This window comes from Malus sylvestris, chromosome 15 (genome assembly GCF_916048215.2).
Source record: "Malus sylvestris chromosome 15, drMalSylv7.2, whole genome shotgun sequence".
Classification (NCBI taxonomy): domain Eukaryota; kingdom Viridiplantae; phylum Streptophyta; class Magnoliopsida; order Rosales; family Rosaceae; genus Malus; species Malus sylvestris.
The window spans coordinates 37,147,757-37,155,980 of NC_062274.1; the positions used below are offsets into that span (position 1 = coordinate 37,147,757).

The 8,224-nt window shown below is 38.7% G+C and overlaps 1 pseudogene; it reads left to right on the plus strand.

The window, feature by feature from the left end:
* The first annotated feature begins 6,913 nt into the window (after positions 1 to 6,913).
* LOC126606088 (small nucleolar RNA R71) lies at positions 6,914 to 7,020 on the plus strand (annotated as a pseudogene).
* The last annotated feature ends 1,204 nt before the right edge of the window (positions 7,021 to 8,224 follow it).

An 8,224-nucleotide genomic window follows, 5' to 3' on the forward strand; every position in this document is an offset into this window, starting at 1 on the left:
AGGGCCGTTGGGGCTTTATCTTGGATGAACAGATGATGAACGATGGTGCTTTCCTCAAGGGCCGTCGGGGCTTGATCTTGAATTGGTGGATGATTGTTGATCCAAAGGGCCGTTGGGGCTTGATCTTGGATGAACGATGAACGAAGAACGAAGAACACTTTCTTGATTCTTCGGGATTTGCTGGATGCTTGAGAGCTTCAGAGTTTCAGAGCTTCCGAGCTTCAAGGTGTAATATGAATTGGTCCCTAAAATGAATGAAATGGGCTTGTATTTATAGAATTTTCCAAGGCCTAATTTTGAATATAATATCCCAGATGAAATAAGTCGTTTCTGCCAAGTGTTGACACGTGTCCTGTTTGATGACTTTTCCAACTTATTTCGATTTTTTGTTTAGACACACATTACGTGTAAAATTTATGTAATACATGAGCGTTGACACTTTGATTTATCGGTCAACATTTATTTACCGAAATTTCGATGTCTACAACAGCCTTCCCACAAAATGTGTTATCTCAAAGTGAGATGGGGAAGTCGCCTCCCTGACTTTCCGTTTCGAATGGACCACGCCGTCAGTGGTGGAAGAGTCGCTGTAGGTAGGGGCGGAGTCGTTCGTTTGAAACTCAGGCACGGGAGTGGCAGAATTAGGTGGGTGGGGAAGGGTTTCTCCCTTATCCAGCTCGGTTATTCACAAGTGGTTATTGGGCCCATTTGTTATACACCTATTTGGATCCCCTTGCTCAAAAGGGTTATCAATCAGATTAGAATTACCCATTAAGGCCCATGGAGGGACCTTACGTGGGTCAAGCCATTTCTTGTCTAGAGATAGCCCATTAATAGTGATAGTAAGAGACCCATTGTGGTAATGGGGTCCAACGCTATTTGGATTGTCCATATTAGCCCAATGTTGCAAAGATGCCCTACGATGGGTGGGTGGTGCCAGCATCTCTTCACTCATACCCTGCATTTAAGAGTTGGTCGCCACATTCTCCGTGGTGACAGGAAGAATAGTACCACGACGCTCAGAGGTTCTACCACGTACCCCGTTAGTAGCTGACACCATAAGACAATTGTTATGAGCACCTTCAGCCAAACCCTGACAAATGTTGACCACCCGTTGTCGCCTTACGGGTTAGAGCTAGCACCATTAGACGGCCGAGGTAGTTCCCGATCTGGGAAAAGGTTTGTCGGAAGTTTCGAGATAGACGCCGTACGTAACCCCGGATTATAGCTATTCTCGCCATCCCTGCTAATCAAAGTTTTCCATTTGCAGTTACGTATGTGGCTCAGCCTTCCACAGTTATAACAGAAATCCTTCAGATCCTCATACCGGAGCCTAAGTGTTTGACTTCTGGTAGAGGGGCAAGGCATTATAAAGCTAGTGAGGAGAGGTTTTGTTGCATCAATCTCCACCTGAATGCGGAGGAAACCTTGAAAACCAGTAGTTACAGGATCTTCAATTTCTGGTACCGCCCCAATCTTTTCTCCCAGCATCCTCGCTTCTTCGCTGTGCAGAAATTTCTCGGGATTCCATGAACTTGAACCCAGAAAATTACCCGGTTTGCACTGATTTCATCCAAAGATTGATACAGTGGCCAAGCTTTCACTGTAAAAGGGGCACCTTTAATAAACCAGGGGTTACCTTCTAATATTCGACTAGCAGACTTTTCATCTCCCACTTGAATGGAGTAGATATTTGGCTTAGCTTTTGAGACCATAACATTTCCCATCTTCCTCCACACACTTCGTAGGACCTCCTTCACAATATTCTGATATGGCTCAACATCAGCAATGAGCATCCCCACCAAATGGACAGTTTCCACATTTCTTTCCTCCAACTCCAGACTATCCTCAAAGTTTACGGATAGGTAGTCCATAAGTTCCTCATCCATGGAAGCCTCAATGGACGACATTTTCCTGCATTTGAGCAACACTCGAATCACTAGAAAGCACAGATAACCACCAAAGGGTCACACACTACACACAACCACAGAGGGTCACTAAGGACGAGTTAGGCATGACATGAATCCAAAATTTGCTCTATTATTTATCTGAATCACAACATACAATACCAGAGAAACAGAGCACACACTCACGACCATGCTTAATGTGATGGAATGAATAAGAATTTATGGACGAAGCGTAAATTTGACAAACTATTGAATCAAATATCATCCTTTAAACATTAAACATATATGTATTCACCACCTCAAATCACATTCAAAACCCCTTTTCCGTCTTCTTCAGCCTCATTCTCCCTCTCCTTCCAGCTTTCGTATGCATGATCATCCGTCTGCGGCTCATGCGGCGTATGGGACAAATATTGTGCTCATCCTGAAATGTAGCAATCAGCGTCCTCACCGACCTTTTTCGACACCTCCTCCATGATCGTGATCACGGGAAGATTCGCCACCACCAGTTTGCTCGGTATACTTATATTTCATCAACCTTCCACTCTCCATCCATGTACTGACTGTTACTTAAGTTGGAAACAATCACTTCTCATATTCTAATCCTGATTCATGTCGTACTGAACCAAAATATAATTAATATTTTTTCATATTCTTTTTGGACATCTATGTTGAAGATACCTTTGTAGTACTGTAATTATACAACTTATCATTGTGTGCTAATTAGAAACACAAGGCATACTCTCAGTCAATGTTCTAAATACCGCTAGGCGGTAGGCACATGACCCCAAAGCCTAGATGGATTTTTTTTATTTTAATTAAATTTAGGCTAAATAGGCAAAATGGTCATTGAGATTTGCATAACTCATCACTTTAGTTCCTAACATTTCAAATCGATAAAAGTGGTCCCTAAGATTGTCCACCATCCATCATTTTGGTCCTTCCGTTAAAAACTTCGTTAAGTGTCCCGGAGCTCTTGGTTGGAAGTTTGGGCAATTTTCAAAGCTTCGTAACTCAATCATTTCTTAACCAAATTCAACTCATAATATATCAAAATGAAGATAAGAAAGTGTAGAATAAGATTATACCTATTTGGAAGCCCAATGGATGCCGGAGATGGCCGGAAAATAGCTTCAAAGTTGACTGGTCCAAGGGAAAACTAGAAAACTCGTCGGAAACTGGGTAAACTTAAACGTTCATAACTTATTCAATACTCAACGAAATCAAGTGATTCAAAAATGAAAAGCATACTTCTCGATGAGACGAAGAGAATGGTACCTTTTTAGATGGCTAAATCGCCGTGTTTTGGCCGAAAAATGTAGCATTCTCTTCATCTCATCGATAAGTATGATTTTCGTTTTTGAATCACTTGATTTCGTTCAGTATTGAAGAAGTTATGAACATTAAAGTTTAACCAATTTCCGGCGAGTTTTCCAGTTTTCCTTCGAACCAGTCAACTTTAAGGCTATTTTCCAGCTATCTCTGGCAGCCATTGGGCTTCCACATAGGTATATCTTATTCTACACTTTCCTATCTTCATTTTGATATATTATAGGTCAAATTTGGTTAAGAAACGATTGAGTTACGAAGCTTTGAAAATTGTCTAAATTTCCGGCCAAGAGCTCTGGGACACTTAACGGAGTTTTTAACGAAATGACCAAAATGATGGATGTTGGACAATCTCAGGGACCACTTTTATCAATTTGAAATGTTAGGGACCAAAGTGATGAGTTATGCAAATCTCAAGGATCATTTTAGCTATTTAGCCTTAAATTTATTATATAAAACACAAAATAGAAGGGACGGTGGTTCTGACCGATTAGAGTGGTGGATGGTGGTTCTGGTTCGGCTAATGGAGAATGAAGAGAAGGACATAAGAAAGCTGTGAGCGAGGAGAGGAAAATTAAGTAAGGAGAAATATAAAAAAGAGGTGGCAAAGGAGAGAAAAAAAAAACCCTAAGAAAAATTGATTATTTAAGTTGCTTTTTAAAATTTTTTTTAAAAAAAAGTAAAAACAAAACTGACTTTATGATCCGACCGCTTAGGCTCTGTCAAATACATTGTCCGCTTTTTCTTCCGATTATAAATTAATGGAGGCGGCTAGCCAGCGCCTAGACGCCACCTAGACCGAGTTTTTAGATACTGCTTCTAGCAAATAATTGGAAACCCAAAAATTGTTGAGTTGGGCCACATGAGCTATGTTGGCCGGTGCAAATTTGGATGATTTGAGGTTGTTGAGTCGATCCATTGGCATTTTCTAGTTTAATTGGGCAGGTGCAATTCAGCCCAATGAGTGCTTTTCTTAATCTATTTGGGGATTTAGGTTTTCCATAAGGATTTTGAAACTTCTTTTTAGCATGTTGAATGAATAAAAAAAAAGATGAAAGGAATATTTAAGGAGAGTGAATGACATAATAAGAGGAAATTATATACAAGCTCAATGGCAGCTTTTGCACTTTTTGAGTGTCGTTCCATGAGAAATTTGAGCGATCCCTCCATTATCGATTATAAGTGTTGGAGTATGGGTCGTTGTTGGGACGTCCTAAAGTAGTCATCATGAACCGAACAAGGCAATCTCTCGTTCATAGCAAGCAAGATATCCAATTTACTAGCAATAACATCAACCTGCATCTTAGAAGCAAAAGCATTAGAATTATTTATTTCAAAATTCTGGCATGCATTACGTGATGACCTGTCTCAAATTTTGTTTATTGTATTCCTTAAATGTGAGAAATAACGAAAATGCCATGTAGGGCTAACTGGAATCCTATGTGGACATTTGAGTTAAATCATATTTTGTCTCCGTTCTTGTCATATTCTTATAGTACTCGTCAATGCGAAGACATGAGCACAAGTGGAACGGAATTTGAAACTAAAACAAAAAGTGTACAAAGCACAAAACATCAAGGGTATTTTGGTACTTTCACCATTTTGGACCCTTTCTTGTTTATGTCATTTCTCCTCTTTCTCCAAAACCAAACACAACAAATCATCACCACTTTCTTCGAGGAATCGAACACCAAAACACCATCACATGTTTCTCCACGACCTCCTAAGCATCACCAAACTCGCTGCTTAGCGAGATTCAAGGAGAAGAAGCTCAAACCAATGAGGTTAAGAGCTCCGGAGTTTTCTGACGCCTTTGGGACATTTTTCAGCCACTCTGGCCACTATTTCAACCTGGGTAAGGTAAAATAGGACTCCTCATTCGTTTATCTTCCCTTTAGTAAAAATTTGGCGTAAAAAGGTTGAGTTTTGGAGCTAATAGGAGCTCATTGTTTTTCGACGAATTTCTGCAAAAATCAGGGGACTCGCTACCTCGAACCGGGTCAACTCAACCCGAAAACTAAGTTTAGATTCGATGACTAGAACTCAAACCCGTCTGACCCGACTCATTAACCCTATATCCGACCCAATCCTAACCCGTTTCTGAATTCAAGTCATATTATTTCAGGTATATTCCGTTAACTTTGAAGGAATATTTCATTTACTGTGAAGAAATATTCTATTTTCGGCAACAGTTTCAGCCACCAGCGCATGCGCAGAACTACGATGGTGGTCAGGGGTTTTCAGACCCTGATTTCGATAGTTCGAGCCCTGTTTTGCCGTAATCTTTGTAGTTTCCGATTAGTTTTCTAAGTAAAGGGTGTTTTACTTCAGGAAAGCTTTTCTAGGATTTTTTAACAAAAGTGCAGGGCAAGGAAGCTACGTCCCGACCAAGTATCAGTCAATGAGTGGGGCTTTGTTTTATTTTTATTAGTGAGTGGGCTTATTTTCAAGCGTATTGTTTATTTAGTTTCCTTGAATGCTTTGATAAAGCTTTATTACATCATGTCATGCTTTTGCTTGTAAACATAAGTACTATGTATAGTTAGGAAATTATCACAACATGATCATACATATTTTATCTGTTCATCATGTATGCTTACATCGGTGATTATAGTACTCTTTTGGATCATGACTAGCTTCACGTGTATGTTCACATCACACCGTTACGCTCTCTATGAATCCATTGTAGGTGCCAACATGCACCAGCTTGCAATAGGCAAGTAAGACTTGTATGTGATATGCTTAGCACCAACTTCACGTGTATATGGTACTTGAGCGTAGATTATTACAAAGCATATTCCATGTAGCTATTCTCTGCATGGACTTGTGTGTTGCGTAAATGTGATAATTGATGAGCATACTATTTTATATAGTTGAGATATTGTGGTTTACCGTACATTTGAATATTTTAATTTTATGGTAATTGATTTTCATATTGTTACATAGTATGATTTAAGCAAAGCATATTATATACTGCTGCAACTTGCTGAGATATTATGGTTTACCATATACTTGGAAATAATTATTTATACGGTACTTGATTTCATGTAGTATGATTTTGAAATTATACAGGTTTTACAGCGAGGAGATATTATGTTGAGAAAACCAAAGGTTTTATAAACCATTATTTTGGCCTACTTACACTTTTCGTTTTGCGCCCCTTCAAAACTGAGCAGTTGGGTTTATATGGCAAGCGAGGGATCTTAGGCGGTTCTGACATACACTCTAATAGATGTAGGAATTTTATTTCCTATTTTGTATAAATATCCATCCTTCCTAGGATGGGCATAATCTTCTTTTACTGCACTTTTATCTATGCTATAACATTACATACTTTGTAATATGAGTACATCTCACACTGCACACTCTCACTATTAGTTTAACTTAGTCTTAGACTTTGGTTTTGAATTTATTCACATCATCTACACTTTATGACTTCATCACTTTCTAAGTGTTGGCCAGCACACACCTTGGTTTTGATGTCCACCTGGATATCCGGTTCGAAGTGTGTAACTTTCCTCTTCAATGTTGAATCTCAAGAGCTAAAGTGTCAAACAATGTTTGACAGTCATTGACCATCTTATTCCTAATAGATCCACTTGCATAGTTGTTTCACTGCAGCCTTACTTGAAACAGTGAGCGCCTTATACAAAATACACATGAAAACTAGAGTCGACAAGCCATGGTGAGGACACTTGACCAACAAATTCTTGAATCACCCCCAGGCTTAAAAAAATGTCTCATCTGCCAATTGAGTAAATTGCATAATCTTGTCTCTCAGTTCATCCCTCTTCTGAGTTGAAAAGAACTTCCCCCAAGAATTTGATTTGAATGTCATTCCAAGTAAATAGGGATCCAGACCACAAGGATTTTAACTATGTCTTTGCTTTGTCTTTCACAGTATAAGGAAAGATCATCATCCGATACCACATTGAAAAATATCTCTAATATGAGCCCATGGATACTCAAACCATAGAAGGATGACATCATATTAGAGTGAATATTCTTCAACTCATAATATTGAGCAACATCGGACAGGACAATGCTTGATGGTAACATTGGAATAGTCGGGTTATCAAGGTCTCCTATTGTGGCGTTCAGTATCAACATCATTTTCTTCTCTTGCCGATCCTTCTTCTCTCTTCTCTTTGTTTCCTTCAGATTGCACGAAAGTTTTGCTCAATTTTAGGTTCAAATTAAACTAGTTTGCAATGCGATGATCGTGCCAGTCAGTCACCTGCAAGAAACAATGATTACGAGTGAGAGAATGCACCCAAAAAAAATAAAACAAAATAACGAAAAAATAAAATAAAAAAAAATCACAAAAGCAAAATAAATTAAACAAGATTTGAGGCAACATCACCAAAAACTTGTTGAAATAATTGCAAGCGCACTATATCGTTCAATTAATAAAATAGTAGTAGAGTATCGTTACACCAATGATCGAGTTAACCTACTTACCAACGTAATTTAAAAGCAAACAAACAAGGATTGAAATGACAAAAGAGGTTGTATGAATGAATTATGACAAGTAAATAAACCAATTTAAAAAAAAAATTAATAAAACGCTAGGACACCAATTTTACCTAGCTAATCCCACCCGAACCTCTCTAGTTTATTAATACTCAATCACCTAGCATGTTGATAGTTATTTTTCCTAATCTCACCAATACTCTCTCGAGTTATACTAGTTGTGTTCCTCACCATCAACCCGCTCTATTCCTTGTTATGGATTTAGAAGAAGAAACCATTGCGTTCCATGGAAAACACTAAACACTAAACAAACCATAATGTAATCTTCCGAGTCAACTCTGTAATTTATGGCACTTGTTCAACTTTACTTCAAGTCTAAAGAAAGGGACAGGCAAAGTCCACACGCTATTAGCTTGCTTAAATCTCTTCACTCGCATAGTAAACTGCACTCGCCATGAGACATAGGGCAAAAGAGAGACCCATAAAAGGATCATTTGTGTATAATCCTACATAAT